General features: G+C 40.5%; 1 protein-coding gene across 1 annotated transcript in view; it reads right to left on the bottom strand.

The window, feature by feature from the left end:
• LOC132380140 (heparan sulfate glucosamine 3-O-sulfotransferase 3A1-like) overlaps positions 1–16,920 on the bottom strand; it is a 176,883-nt gene that overhangs the window by 144,983 nt on the left and 14,980 nt on the right. The gene's annotated exons all lie outside the window — the stretch shown is intronic.

Raw genomic sequence — 16,920 nt, 5'->3', positions numbered from 1 at the left:
GTAAAGTTGATCCTTCGTTGCACTTTAGAAAAGCAGTTTCCTGTAAAAATGATCTCTGCTCCAAAACAGCCTTGGTTTGAGGACATGCTTCTGGAGATGTCCATGACATGAATGCTGCTGAAGAAAGAATGCTTCTGTGATAGGCACCTCCAGGGTTTCTTCACGAAAATGAGACTGGAAATGTTTGTGTGGCAGTCCCTTTTAATTGCAATTATACCAGAGCTTGGCTACTCAGCCAAGTCTGATGGGACCCAAGTATACATGTTGAGTTCTGGTGTATGCTCTGATCAATGTGTCTGTCGGCCTGGTCAGAGTGATTTGCTTAATGTTACTGCCATGCAAGTAATAGGTTTTGGATTATTTTATCTATAGTGATGGACGGGTCATGTTGGGTCAATTCTGAGGGAAATGTATAACTCCTAGGTTTGTAATGGACATGTCGAGTCGAGTTCAAGTGAGGATTTAATTTTATATTCAAACAGACTTCTAAATCACACTGTGCCTCCAGCATATGGTTTTCTTCAAAGTTTACCACAGTAGCAGTAATAACGACACAATCTATTTCTGTTGATTGGTAATGTATCTCCCTTTATTTCTGTGTTTATTTTGCAATTACTGTACTAAGTTTTGTAAGGATATACTTGTAAGCACTCCATATTTGTTCTCTAGTTTCACGAAAATCAGTTGTGTAGTTCTTATTCTGTGTTCCAAACTATTATTCTTGCTTTAGCATCGAGATCACAGGAATTGCTCTCCTGTTAAACAAAAGAAGCCTTGGGGTAACCCGAGTTGTAAACTGATTATCAGGGGAAACCACCCCAGGTTAATGGCAATTTCCTGCCAGGAAAAGGAATTTACAGAATGATAAAGGTAACAAATGATTAGGGATTTTCAGCCTAGCAATTATCAGGCTTTCTAGCAAGGAGAAAACTTCATAAAAATTTAACTGCTATCTATTACTTTTCTCTGTAAAGTAATGCTTATCAGGGGAAGTTTTAACCACATCTCTCAAAAGCACACTTTAATTAGTTAAATGTATACCTTGAATAATATCCTAAGGAGATACAACTTTAAGTTATGGAAGTATTTTGTAGATATTCTTCTCATAATACTAATGGATAACTCAGAATGCTGATTGTTTACTTAGTTACTGTAAGAGCAAAATTCAGGAGAACTTGAAACAGATTAATACTGTTGGTAATTGAGTTTAGTACATAAATGCTTACTTTTGTTCATGAATTTTACATTCAAAGAGAGTGCTGTTAATAATGTAAAGTGGATCCTGCACCATATTGAAAGGAACCTATGATGCTTTCAGTCTGAAAAATTGTAGCCAACAGTAGAGTTACAGGGTTATTGGTCACTGTCAAGTTAATGGCAAGGGTAATGGCAATCTCTTACTTATGGATAAATTGTACAGGAACGTTAGGGAGGCACAGGAGACACAGTTAAATACAAAAATATAGAAGCAGCTGTCCAAAAAGCGTTGCATTATGAAGATGACATGTTGCTCCTAGCCTTCCTGTTTTTCAAGATATTACTACATTTACCCATTAAACAGACAATAAAAATACTAAGCATAATCCCATCATTAAAGGCTCAAGTGTCCTTTTACCAACCGAAAAGTAGTAATGCCTGCCTGTAATCCTCTTCAACTCTGAAAATTAACTATTTTAAATAGAGAAGTTTCATTCTGCAATTATTTTTAAAATGACTCTTTTCAATTGCTTTTCTCTTCCTTTGGTGTTTTTCCTCCTCTCAATAAATCCTCCATTCTCACTTGATATCTCGTTCGGAACCTGCTGCGGATACTCAGGTAGCTCCTTCCTGGACACAACCCTCCCCACCATGGATGACACTGCCTCTAGAAGGTGACTCTGTCATTAAGGATTCTCACTGTCCTAGATACACTCTGTCATTACTATGATTGAGTACGAGGCATGGGAGTCTGAAGACCAACACTTAAAATTTTATGAACAGCTTCTTTCCCTCTGCCATCAGATTTCTGAGCGGTTCATGAATACTATTTAGCTAGTCCTCTTTCGCATTGTTTATTTGTTTTTGTAACCTAATAATTTTATGTCTTGTATTATAATACTGCCAAAAAACAACAATTTCATTGAGTTTGTCTGTGGTAATAAATCTGATTCTGACACGAATTCGCCCCCTTTCACTGATTCTAACTCTCATTGCTTCCACTGTTTATTTCACAACCCTTCACTTTCTTTGATGAAAGAAATAGGTGTCAGGTGCTCTGTATGTTCATCTGGTTTATAGAGTCAGGCAGCACAGAAACAGGCCATTCAGGCCACTATATCTATACCTATCAACAACTAATCTCCTTTGCCAATACTGCCCATTGCAGTTAACAGCTGACTGTTCAGCAGTCTGGTAGGAAAATACATAAAGTGCAGGAAAAAAGTTCTTTCAACAGCTTGAGGCTCTTGGATCAACCAATATGATCCTACACTTCAAATCCACATAAAGGCTGCCAATGCAAGTCCAAAGATGAGCTAAATTCCAGACATGAACTGAGAGTGACTGTCCTTAATACTAAGGCATAAGTTGAACAAATGATGCATTGCAGGACCTTGGTGGAATTAACACCAACAGGTATAAAGGAGAAAACACTTCACTGATGGGAGTCATACCTTGCAGAAGGGAAGATGATCACAGTTGTTGGAGGTCAGACATCCAGTCCCAGAACATCACTGTGGGTCTTCCTCAGGATAGTGTCCTGGATCTACACATCTTCACTACATCATCAGTGACCTTTCTATTATCATAAGATCAGTAACGTAGGTTTCTGTAGAATATCCAACAAATTAAACAGCCCATCCCACATGCATTAAGGGCTGATTAATGATAATTAACATTTTCATCACAGTAGTGCCATTTCCAGCAAAAGAGAGTCGAACCATTGACACTCAATAGCATTACCATCACCAAGATCCCAACTATCAATATCCTGGAAGTCACCATTGATTAGAAACTCAACTGTCTCCAAGGGCTGATAGAAAGTCTGGGTATCCTGAAATAAGACAGCTCCTTATTAGCAATGCCTTTCATTATCTATAGTGTGTGCTGTGAGGAAATAAGCTCTATACTGAATATCTAAACCAGTGCAGCTGTGGTAAATTAGTAAGTTGCTTCGTTATTGCTGCCTGTAGTCCAGTGAAAAATTTGTCTTGCATACAGATCAGTTCATCAGAACAGTGTACTGAGGAGATCAACAGAATGCAGTGTAACATGTTACAGGAGAGAGAAAGAGCGGTGTGGGTAGATGATTGCAAGGGGGTAGATTGTGAGGCCGAGCCCATCTTATTGTACTATGAAAACATTGAATAGTCTTGCAGCAGTGGGATAGAAGTTGTCCTTGAGCTTGATGGTATGTGATTTCTTCTGCTCGAAAGTGTTGGGGGGGGGGGGGAGTTGAGAAGACAGAACGTCCAGGGTGAGTGGAGTCATTAGTTATGCTGACTACTTGACTCAGGCAGTATAAAGTATAGACAGAGACCATGGAGGGAAGACTTGTTTCTGTGTTGTGCTGAGTTGTGTCGACAACTCTCCACAGGTCTTACAATTCTCAAGAAAGACATCATCATCTAAAGAAAAGCAGCTGCTTGACTGGCACCCAGGAGGACCATTAAACCACCTCCCAACCTCCCCCTCCCCATCTGCACATATGTACGCATTCCTCTGCCCAGGCTCACAGGAACATGGCCATCTGTTAGTTCCCCTGCAAGATCTCAAACCACCCTGGCAGAAATATAGCACCTATCCATCAGCAATGTGGGGTCAAAATCTACCCAACAACATAGTGGGTGTATCTTCAACTAAAGGATTGCACTGGTCCAAAAAGGGTGCTCATCATCATCTTCTCAAAAACAACTAGGGATGAAGAATAAACACAATCTCACTCAGATAGCAAAACAGAATAAATACAGAAGATTGGTAGTAGATGCCATTAGTAGCTATTTTACACCGGAACGTGATCTATGGTTATTCCCCTTTCGGATGCAGTCGGTAGTAAAACTCAGCTCACCTCTGGCAGCCAATGGATCAACTGATTTATTAGATTGTCATTCAGAAAACCCTGAAGAAACCATGGGGAGGAGTTCACCTTTGATTTTTGTTGCTGGACTGCGCAGCGTATCGGCCATTAGCTTAATCATCTCCACACATTTGACTTCAAAAGTAGTGAAGGTTTGGTAGGTGAGTAAAACAAAACACTGATTTATTTTGGATCTGTTTAGTGCTAGCAATCAAAGAAAAAAAATCTGTGCTCTTGGATAATCCTAGATATTTGACACAGAGATTAATGCTAACCAGTCTTTCTGATATCAGACTGATTCTTCTACATTCATAAGATCCTGACTTCACTTCCAATAATTATTTGCACAAGGACATCTCTGGAAAATGCTTTGAACTTACTGTGGGAACTTTATTTATTAGCAAAGATGAGAATTGTGAAGTCCATTCTGGGAGTTATTTCTAGAGTAACATAATGGTCACTGCAGCTGATGCAGATTTAAGAAATGTTTAACTAATTTTTTAAGTGGAGGATGCACAATGATAAGTTTGCTCTGTACCACTAAAGATTTAGATGGTACTGATATAATACTTGCAGTACCATAAAGTAATAACTTGGCATTTTTTTCACTTTTTAATGGATTCTTTTCTTATGTGCACTATCTCATCAGAGTCCAGGTCTCTTCACCCTTGCTTTTGCCCTGCCCCTGTCCTTCCTCTGTCCTCCCCCACTGCCCACATGCTGCACATTGTTTCGTGTATGGGGATTCTAGTGAATACACAAAATTGGCAAGTGGGGAAAGAGCAGCTGGTTCAGCAAGTCCATCCCACAGAATGACAGCTCAATCATTGTGACTAAACACACCCTTCTTTGACTGTGTCAACTACCTCCACCCCACCCCACTCCATCCCACCACCTACAGTATTGTAATCTCCTGGGACAGGCAGACAAAACAAACAGGGTTAATGTCCTGTCTTCTGAATTCATGACACTCTAAACCTCTGACCTTCTGTTCTATGCACTAGTGCACCCAATCCTCATCTTTTGCTCCCTCTGTTAAGTAGGTAATACAAATTTTGCAAATCAAGCCATCTAAAAATAAGGGGGGAGGGAAGCAAAGAAGGCACATCATAGATCTGATAAATACAAGGAAATCCACAGTACATTTGTTTTGTCATGACTCAATGTACATGGGAAAGGAATTACAGTTCATTTTTAGTGCTGACATTATTATACTTTCTTCTAATCATTCTTGGACCTTGTCATGTAATGCTTCCCATTAAACCAGCCAGTGTGAATGCAATTGACTGATAAACTGAGGAAATATAACGAGGAGTCATGTGGCATGCTCACCCTACACCACCCAACAGCATGGGACAAATTTATTCTCAGATAACGACTTCTACCCCGTAGTTACAACAACAGAGTTGTCCCAATTACATAAGATCACAATTTGACAGGCAAGACTATTTTCAGTTCTAAGGAAATGCTTTCTGTAGACTGCGATTCTGAGAGAGCATAACTTTTTTTCTGGTGTGTCTGTGCATTCAGATCCTGTTGATTAACAGTATCAGCTTCTGTGAAAATTTGACCTTGCTTGGCACAGGTTTACATGTGCATGTGAAACTAATTACAGCCAATGCAAATAGTTGTGCCGGGCTCAGTCTTTAACTTTATTTAAATAACAAAGGCTATATGTATTATTGAAAATTCAGTGGATTAAAAGGCATTTCAGAAATTCCAGCAGGTCACGAAGTGAACTTGATCTAATATATAATATTCAACTCCCACTTAACCCATCACTAATGACAACGTTAACTTAAATCTGTTATTTTATTTAGAACCTACTGTGAAATACAAACCTGTATTCTGCATCATATTTTACAAGAACCAGCATTGAAGTGTGGAATATTCTGGCTTCATTTTAGATCAAGGATACCTTATTCAAATGAATTACTTGGCCTCAAAATCTGGTCAGGCTAATTATGCCTCACTTTGTGCAATATTTCTAAGCAAGAATTCAACCAGGGAGCTTCTTTGCTTTTCGTACTGATGGACTACTTATGACTATTCAGTCATCTTTTAGTTGTTAACAGACAAGCATTCAGTGAAGTTCTGGAGAAGGAGAAGTTCTTAGTCATTTGCAAATGTCACCCACTCTTTAAGAAGGACCAAAGACAAAAGAAAGGAAATTATAGGCCAATTAGCCTCACCACAGTGGTGGGCAAAATATTGGAGTCAATTATTAAGGATGAGGTTTCGGGGTTCTTGCAGACTAATGATAAAATAAGTCAAAGTCAGCATGGTTCCTGTAAAGGTAAATACTGCCTGACTAATCTGTTAGAGATCTTCAAGGAAGTAACAAGCAGGGTGGACAAAGGAGAGGCATGGATGTCATTTACTTGGATTTTAAGAAGGCATTTGATAAGGTGCCATACTTGAGGCTGTTTAACAAGATAAAATCCTATGGCATTACAATAAAGATACTAGCATGAATAGAGGAATGGCTGACAGGCAGGAGGCAGTGAGTGGGAATAAGGGGGCCTTTTCTGGTTGGCTACCAGTGACTAGTGGTATTCCTCAGGGATCAGTATTGGTACCATTACTTTTCACATTGTTTGTCAGTGATTGGGATAATGGAATTGATGGCTTTGTGGTAAAGTTTGAGGGTGATACAAAGATAGGCGGAGGAGTAGCTAGTGCTGAGGAGGCAATGTGATTGCAGCAGGACTTAAGACAAATTAGAAGAATGGGCAAAAAAGAGGCAGATGGAATACAGTGTTGGGAAATGTATGATAATGCATTTTGGTAAAAGGAACAATAGTGTGGACTATCATCTAAATAGGGAGAAGTTTCAAACATCAGAGGTGCAGAGGGGTTTGGGAGTCCTCGTGCAAGACTCTCGTAAAGTTGAGTCTGTATTTATTTCAAGGGGAATAGAATATAAAAACAAGGAGATAATGCTGAGGCTTTATAAGACACTAGACAGGCTGCACTTGGAGTATTCTTAATAGTTTTGGGCCCCATAATCTCAGAAATAATGTGTTGTCATTGGAGAGAGTCCAGAGGAAGATCAAGAGGATGATTCTGGGAATGAATGGGGTTAACATATCAGGGGCGTTTGACAACTTTGGGCATGTACTCAGTGGAATTTCAAAGAATGCCGGGAGATCCCACTGAAACCTAACGAATGTTGAAAGGACTAGATAGGGTGGATATGGATGCTCTCTGTGGTCAGGGTATCCAGAACTAGAGGACACAGCCTCAAAATTGAGGGGCAACTTTTTAGAATGAAAGTAAGGAGAGTATTTTTTAGCCAGAGAGTGGTGAATCCGTAGAATGCTTTGCCACAGACTGTGGTGGAGGCCAAGACAGTGGGTGTATTTAAGGCAGAAGTTGATAGTATCCTGATCAATCAGAGCACCAAAGGATATGGCAAGGTGTACAGGGTTGAATAGGATCCAAGATCAGCCATGATGGAATGACAGAGAAGACTTGATGGGCTGAGTGGCCTAATTCTGGTCCTATGTTTTATGGTCTTATTATCCCTCAAGCCTGGCAACTTCAGGAACCCCCTTTGCCTACTGTAACTAAAGCTGCTAAAACAAAAATAAATGAAAACAAAGATGAATATTGCCCAGAAACCAGCTGAAACAAGAAAAGGGAGCTCAGCCAGAATTATTTCACAGTTCAATGTTGGTTCCTGTATACTCTGCTACAGAATATATATCTGTAGCTATCACCAAAAAAAAAACAAATGCCACCATATAATTGTAACATTAAGCTGATGGTTAACCATATCCTTCTAGCTGCCATTCACCACAGTTATTCATGAGTTAGAGAAAGTCAGGGGCATCAGCAACCACAAATTCATAAAGACTTGGCCAACGTTTAGGATGATACTTCAAGTCACATTGACCATTTTGGGAATGAGAACCCAATGTCTGTAGCAGATGCACACATTCAATATCCATGGAAAGACTGAGGGGTAGAGTTCCTGGTTTTTGATCTACCTCAGATATGGTAGATAACATTTAATGGAATATGTTCTTGCCCATGGTGAATCAGTCACTTGCTTATCAAATGGAAAATTTAAGATAATCCTAGGTGCACCAGACATAGAACATGTTATGTTAACCTACCCACCAAGACCTGATATTCGGGTCACCTCATTTCTTCATTTGACAACTCAGGAGGCTACTAATTGGCTTGGCAGACTGGTCATGCAAGTGTGAAGCTTTTTATGTTGTACAATGTAAGGAGGAGAAGCCAAAGAGCAAAATGTGAAACCCTGGTAAACCATAACTTTTTAGTGCCTTTTTAATTATATTATTATTAAACTCTGGCATGGAGTGTTCGTATCAGAATATTTGTCAATCATTTTGGAGCTCCCATCTGTGGCATCAAACTAGAACTGGCACTTACAATTTCTCCGCTAAACAGCAAGATTATGCTATCAAAAGTGAAAAATGAAATTACTCCTTTACTTCCCCAGCAGAAAAGTTATGCTATTGACTGCATATTGCATAGTGACAGTTCATGTCAATGATTGTAAAGTTGGCCACTTGCTGTCTTAGAATGTCACAGCATTGCAGAGTCACATTTCCATGGGGCTACTAAACCCTCTCAACTGTAAAACAACCACCAGATCGCAGGCTCCAAAAGGATTTATATTCGGGGCAGCAGAGGCCTGTGACATTAGCATTGAGAGCAATGTAGACAGACCAGGATTGTCCCTCTAAGCAGCACTTCCATGAGAATCCTAGTGAAAATTAGAAACAGGCTTGCAAGACATTCCAAAGTAGACTTGTATATCTCACAATGGATGGCCTAAGAAGAATACATGGAGGAAGGTGCAAAGAATGAAAAACCTGCATTGATAAACCACCATGCATGGGACTCCACAAGAGAAGAAGGATCCTTTGTAATGGAAGCGAACGTCCTGATGCAAGAACCAACCCAAACGATGATCATCTCTCTGCTTCCACATTTACTCTCTGACTCATTGAGCTCATCTGGCAGCTTGTTTTTGCCTGTTTGCTGCGGAGGACCTGCAGCAACTAGAAAAAGAGCTCATAAACAGCAGCGTGATGATGATGAGATCTGCTGTTAGTGTAGTTGGGTGAGGAATGAAAATAGTAAGAACGTCCTACTTCTGTCTCTCAAACATGGCACAGGAATTTATTTTGCTTCTCAATTCAACTTGTACTTCAGAGTGGATAATGTGTCAAAATCTTTGTGTATCACCTGTAGCATTGTTAATTGAGGATGAATTTTCAGTTAATCAGACCCAAAAATATACCAAAAATCAAATGTCAAAGTGTAACCAGGAGACAGAAACATTTGAACAACTACTGTCCAAATTATCATCCCACCCCCATTTCTTTCCAGCAAATCTCCTTTCATCTAAGGGTGCTGTGAACTATACAATAGAGTTGCCTCAAAAATAGAAAAGAGCTACAGATTTGCAAATACAGGTACCTCTGCAATCAATTAGTTTTGACTACAATTACTCATTCTACTTTTTGGCAGTGACTTCCATTTTTTCTTCATTGCTAGCCTTTACAATGTGCTTCATCTTTGTCCAAATATCACACATATTTCTTCTCTCAAATGTGCTGTTTGGTCAATGTGAAGAAACAGTAACTGATCTACCTAGTTAAAAATCCGCTAATGATTTTCACAAACAATCATTAGTGGGATGGTAATGGCATTGTGAAAAACAATCCTAATATAACACATGGGTAGAGTTATTTTTTTTACTTGGAAGCTCTATCAATAGAAAAGAGTTTGCAGGAAACATTCACTCAAATATTTCTCCTGCCAGTAATTAGTGTGTGATTATTTTTCACCTTGAATTCTTCAGGCTTACTTTTACTACATATATTTCATAGTTAGTACCAATCAAACCAGTTCAGTTCAGACGGACAATGGACAGATTTACATCCAAAAAGTTATACACCATTACAGCATCCAAACGATGGTTGTAATCAGCCAAAATGAATTATTGTATTGAATTCCCCTCAAGCTATTCCTGGTACCTTATGTGCAGGACAGAGTCACCCTCTAATCAACAACAGATTAGTTTTCTGTAGCCTGGCAGTAAATGCCTCGATGTTCCAATCCCCATTCATAAGTGTCACAACACACTGCACTAAGTTGCCCATGTTAAACAAGAAAAACAAATAACAGTGGTATTTCGGAACCAAAGTTGACAGTAAAAACCTTTGCTTTTGCAACATGTTTTAGGGCGGTGCCTATGATAAAAGGGAGATCATGACCAAATTATCAGCCTCGTGGCTTTAATAAAATCAAAGCATATCATAATCTCCACCGCTTCCTATGCCAGTATTGGTGCTGTCACAACTTCAATTTCTGACACCGTTCCAAAATATTTTAAACTCAGGTCACAAAAGCACAAGCATCGCATTGTGAGCAGTTCTGGGCCACTAATCGAGAAGCGATGTGTTAGTATCGGAGAGGGTCCAGAGGACGACCACAAGAATGATCCTGTGAACAAAAGGGTTAACGTATGAGGAGCAGTTGATGGCTCTGGGCTTTTACTCACTGGATATCCTGAACATGTCCTCGATGGCAGAGAGGCTTTGAAAGTAAGATAAGCTTTATTTGCCACGCGTACATTGAAACATCCAAACATACAGTGAAATGTGTCATTTGCATCGATGTCCAACACAGTCTGTGGATGTAATGGGAGCAGCCTGCAAGTGTCAGCACTGACATAGCATGCCCATAACTTACTATTGAAGCTGGGTCACTGTAATAACACTATACTAACCACTACACTACCATGTCTGTGATGGAGCTGGCTGAGACTATAATTCTCTGCAGCCTCCTGTGATCCCTTGCATTGGAGGCTCCATACCAGTCAGAATGCTCTCTAACATGCATCTATATAAATTAAAATGAGACTTTGGTAACATACCAAATCTCCTCGAACTCTTAATGAAATAAAGCCCACGGTCTGCCTTTTTTATGATTGATTCAAGATTCAAGATTCAAAAACTTTATTGTCATTCCAACCATACATCAGCTCTGCAGGGCAGAATGAGACAGTGTTTCCCAGGGGCAGTGCAATCATAACATAACAAATGCAACAATAAATAGTAAACGCAACAATAAATAGTCAAACACAACAGCCACATGATGGTTAAAATCAAGTTATAAGTGTCCAGTGCAAGTTGAAAGTGTCCAAAGCAGAGTCAGGTAGAGCAGCTATTTAGCAGTCTGACTGCCTGTGGGAGGAAGCTGTTTAGTGGCCTTGTGGTTTTTGTTTTGATGCTTCTGTAACGTTTACCTGATGGCAGAAGAACAAACAGTTCATGGAGAGGGTGTGAGGGGTCTTTAATGTTGTACCGTGTCTTCTGGAGGTATCGATTCTGAAAGAGGTCTTGGACAGAAGGTAGGGAGACCCCAATAACGTTCTCTGTTCCCCTAACCACCCTCTGCAAGGTCTTTTTGTCGGCAGCATTGCATAAATGTTTTGGGCCTAGGATAGATCCTCGGAGATGTTGACACCCAGGAACTTGAAGCTGCTCACCCCTTCCACCTTTGACCCCTCAATGAGGATTGGTGTATGTTCTCCTGACTTCCCCTTCCTGAAGTCTACAATTAGTTCATTGGTCCTAATAACATGCCTTTGAATGACATCACCTGGGATAATATATACTGCGGTGCAAAATTACAAGGGACCAATGTTAAACGCTTAGATTACTCCATTGCTAATAGTGTGCAGTGAGAGAGGCAAGAGACTCCATGGTTTTAAGTCTTTGAGGTCTTCAATATTAGCTCCTGTACAAATGATTTCCATTCATGTAATTGCCCATCAAATGTTGCAACTCACAGTATCCCTATGATACAGTTAGGGAGAACGCCCCGCCCACCCAGGATCTTAACCCAGAATCAAAGCTCTCACAATCATCCAACACAAGAAGGGGCCTGTTGAGGGTTCTTGGCCTGAAACATCAACTGCTTACCTCCCTCTGCAGATGCTGTCTCACCTGCTGAGTTCCTGCAGCATTTTGTGTGTATTGTTCTGGATTTCCAGCAACTGTACAATCTCCTGTGCTTATCACTGTTAACCCTTCCGGCAGATTCACAGTATATCTCTTCTTCAACTCTTATCCAAATTCCCGGCCAAAATATAAAAGGAACGTTCCGCTCTTTCTAAATTCTGACTTAATCTGATAAACTGCTTCTAAGTAAACACTCATCCTGCAGATTCAGCATCAGGCCAAAGTACAAAGATGTGTGGGAGTAATTCTGTGGGATAGTCTTACACTAAGTCCCACTTGAGTATCCTAGGCTCAAAATATTTATGCAATATTGCCAACAAAAAAGCCTTGCAGAGGGTGGTTAGGGGAGCAGAGAAAGTTATCGGGGTCTCCCTACCTAGCATTCAACGTCCCATAATTAGCATTCTTCCTCCATTTCCACCACTGGCCCCAACAGCGATACCAACAGAAACTCCCTTTATCAGATTTGTTGTGCGACAAGTTTTTAAGAGTGGTGTTAAATAGTTGCAAACTGCACGCAAATGTGGAATGTTCCCTTACCCCTGGTTATTTATTTTCAATGGGGTCCAATTTTCTGACAATGCTTCCATCACATTGGTAACTGAAAGAATGCATTGTCACTCTGCTGACTGCTTGATCAATGGGCAACGATGCATGTTCCAGCTCCTCCCTCTCAGTATGTCATGACTGGAAACAGGTTACTTGAAGATTAAATGCTTCTACCAGAGAGTCAGGTAACCTTTCATTATTCCCTTTAATCCTGCATAATAACAGTGTCAGAATGTCACTAATGCTCCATTACACACAAGACAACTAGAAAGAAAAGACTGAATTTCCCTAAAGACCATATTGACATAGGTATTGATTTTACCAAGTTTACTAAGAAATCCATTTGGGCAATATCTACTAAATGAATAATCCCTTTATCCCACAAAACTACATGCAGTTTCATCACAGAGAAAAAAAATCATACTTAAGATTAAAATGCATAGTTTATTTTCTAAATTATGTTTAAAATGATTGGGCAAAAACTTACATTTGGATATACATTTTTTGGGTGTTTTTAAACTGTCATAAAGGTGGCTTATTTAGACTGTAGTGCCACTAATGTGTGTCCAATGAATTTAATATGTTGTTTGATACGCATAAGTTACAGTAAAAGGAGAAAAGGAAAAAAGAAAAGTCCTATAATAGTCCACAAATTAAGTCATTAGTACAAAATAAGCAACTCATTACAGAAATAGATAGTATCATTGATAGTTCTTTCGAACCTCTGAAAACCAGAATATTTCTTATGGCTCACAAGAAAATATTGGAACCCTTCTGTTGATCAAGCTGTAATGAGTGCCTAATCCGAAAGACACAACCAATAAAATGAATTTGCCTACAAACAGGAGTGAATTTACATTCATTTTGCTTCACATTCCCATTCGGATATGCCCATATGTGGCCTCCTCTACGGCCATGATGAGGCCAAGCTCAGGTTGGAGAAGCAACACCTCATATACCCTTTGGGTAGTCTCCAGCCCCTTGGCATGAACATTGAATTCTCCAACTTCTAGTAATTCCCTCCCTCTCCTTTCCCCCATCCCAGTTTCACTCTGCCTCCTCCTCCAGCTGCCTATTGCTTCTCTCATGATTCTGCCTTCTTCTACTACACATAGTGCTTTCCCCTTACATTCCTTCTTCACCTCTCCTGCCTATCACCTCCCTGCTTCCCCTCCCCCACCCCTTGATCTTTCCTCTGATTGGTTTTTCACCTGGCACCGACCAGCCTTCTCCTTCGCATCCTGTCCCCCACCTTTTTTATAGGGCCCCTGCCCCCTCCCGCTTCAGTCCTGACGAAGGGTCTCGGCTCGAAACGTTGACTGCTCGTTTCCACGGATGCTGCCCGACCTGCTGAGTTCCTACAGCGTGTTGCACTTGTTGCTTTGACCCCAGCATCTGCAGAGCACTTTGTGTTTAGGAGTGAATTTATCAGTGTGGTGCCTCAGATTTACATCGTAAACACCAGTTTTTCAGCTTAACAGCAGAGGAACCACAGAGGGCAACATCGCACCGCTTTTCCCAGACAGGTCTGTTTTTTGCCCCTCTAACGTGTTTGATGGTAATGTAGACATTCCTATACAAAGCAGGATCCAATGCTCACTGTACACATTCTGATTTTCTAATTTCCATTGGGGTAATGCATGGACATGCTTCCATCATTTCCGATCTGTATTTGAATTAAAAACCCAGCCAACAGGAAGGTAGTTGTGGGAATTGCTGCAACTGAGTTAAATATTTCGAAGTTGGATTTCACCATTGCTAGGTGCACTGGAATAAGTCCCATTTCACTGTAATACTCAGTCCAGAAAATAACAGGCCACTTCCCGATGGCCAAACGTTTTAATTCTGATTCCCATTCCTGTTCCGAAGTGTCGGTTCATTGTCTCCTCTTGTGCCAAGAGGAGGCTGCTCACATAGTGGAGGAACAACACTTAATATTCCATCTGGGTAGCCTCCAATCTGATGGCACAAATAACGTTTTCTCCTTCCAGTAATCAAATTCCACCCCACTTCCTCTATTCCCCACTCTGACATTTTACCTCTTCTTACCTGCCTATTACTTCCCCCTGGGTTCCTCCTCCTTCCCTTTCCCCTGAGGTCCATTTAATATGCATATCCATATTAAGGTAATTCATTTATTAAATTTTTCTATGTTATCAATGTTTTACATTGTATTGCTGCTGCCAAGTTAACAAATTTTACAACATTTGCTGGTGATAATAAAACTCACTCTGTCCCTGATTCAATTCCCACCGCTGCCTATAAGGAGTTTGTACATTCTCCCTGTGGCCATGTGGGTTTCCTCTGGATTCTCCAGTTTCCTCACGCAGACCAAAGACGTACCAGTTGGTAGGTTAATTGGTTATTGTAAATTGTCCTGTGATTAGGCTAGGATTAAATCATGGGATTTCTGGGCCTATTCTGTGCTGTGTCTCAATACATATATGATTCTAGATCAGCCGGAACGGATTAAGCTGCCACTCCAGTTCAGAACAGTTCTGAGTGAACAATAACAATGAATTTTCACAACCCATGAACAACTAAATAAAAAGTTTAAAGTAAATTATGTTTTTAATTCCTATCACATTTTATTGTTGGAACTGCTGGGGATTAAACCATTAAATCAACAATGACCATTGCAGTTGTCATTCCTTTGCGAGAGCTGGCTAATGTTTACTCTAACTTTCATCACAGTAATAATGTTCACAACAAACTCCTACAGAGCTCACAGTACAAATTGAACATAATGAATATGGTGAAATTCAAGAGACCTGTTAATGGACCTTCCTTCATAATTTCAGCCAGGTCTAAAAATATTCCATCAACAGATACATATTCATCTCCCATCAATTTTCAGTATTTTGAAGGAATCATTCCTCTGTCCCTTTGTTCCCAAACAGCACGCCCCATCTTATGGCGCTTGTAACTCTGGTCCTTTCACCTTTTCCCTTCCCACCATCCACGTTCAAACAATCATCATTTCTTCCAATCTCACCTACTGTGGTCACTATTCACAATTCGGCTTCCTTTACCATGGAGAAACAAACTCGGAGTAAATTATCTCTCTGTGGGGCTCCTGCACTTATTCTGAAAGAGTGACCTCGGGCTTCTCCATCCAATTTCCACTCTAACCTTTCTAATTAGGAGAGTCCTGTGATAATGCCCAATGCAGGTTTAAGAACAATACTTCATTTACCATCTTGGAACACAGCAGGTTGGTAGACCTAATAATGAATAATCCAAATTTATGTAACTGGCACCTTGTCTCTTACTGATTCAGAAACTGCTAATCTGTGCTTTCTACCTGGCATCTGTCTGTAATTACAGGCAGTCCCCAGGTTACGAACGAGTTCCGTTCCCGAGTCCGTCTTTAAGTCGGATTTGTACATGTCAGAAAAAGTACACCCGCTATTATTTAGCGTCAGTTAGTCAAACATTTGTCTTAGTATATAGTATATCTTTTACCTTTCTATGCATATAAAACACTTAAGAAGCGTATGTATTCCAATAATTAAACCACTGCATTGCTTAGTAATAATTGTAGCTTTCATCAGGGCAGGGCCTTTCACATGCACCATTATTCTCACTTTATTCTTTATCCTTTAGAATTGTTCAGATCATTGACTGACTGTAGCCTAATGCTTTTCCAATGACCAATGACGTTTCACCTCTTTACAAACGCTTTATTTCCACTTTATTTTCAATCATGATTGCTTCCCGTCAACGGAACAGAAACACTTCGGGCAACGGGTCCCGAGCTTTGCCGGCTCCTGAACTCTGCCAGGTCCTAGGGACCACCGCACTGAATTCCCCAGGTCCTAAGGTCCACCACACTGAGACAGATTAAATGGGACAAGTGGGGGCTGTGTTGGGTTTGGGTATTTGATCCTCCACAATATTCCGCGTGGGAATTTAAACTGGAGGTGGCAGTGTTTTTTTCACGAGGTCGAGTTGCGAGCTCGACATCAACCTGGCACGGATGGAGAGCGCGTTCAGGAGTGGTCTGTCACTGGATCGAACTTGGGAACCTCCGTTGTTGAGCCCGGCACTGATCTCACTGTACCACCAGCCAATCGGAAAGGCGGGGGCGGGGGTCAGGGTGAATCTTGCTAAGAAAAATTTAAGCCAAATGCAAAGTTACACACTCAACACAGTGTCAATGGCAATGACTTAAAATGTCGGACAGCGTCGTGATCCAACTTAAAATGGCAGACGGTGTTCTCCTTCCTCGGTTTGTAAGTACGAGTTGTTTGTAAGTAAGACATTCGTAACTTGGGGACTACCTGTATGACACTTCTAGACATG

Source organism: Hypanus sabinus, chromosome 23 (assembly GCF_030144855.1).
Source record: "Hypanus sabinus isolate sHypSab1 chromosome 23, sHypSab1.hap1, whole genome shotgun sequence".
Classification (NCBI taxonomy): Eukaryota; Metazoa; Chordata; class Chondrichthyes; order Myliobatiformes; family Dasyatidae; genus Hypanus; species Hypanus sabinus.
Note: the sequence above shows the minus strand (reverse complement) of the source record. Positions and strands in the feature narration are given on the sequence as shown.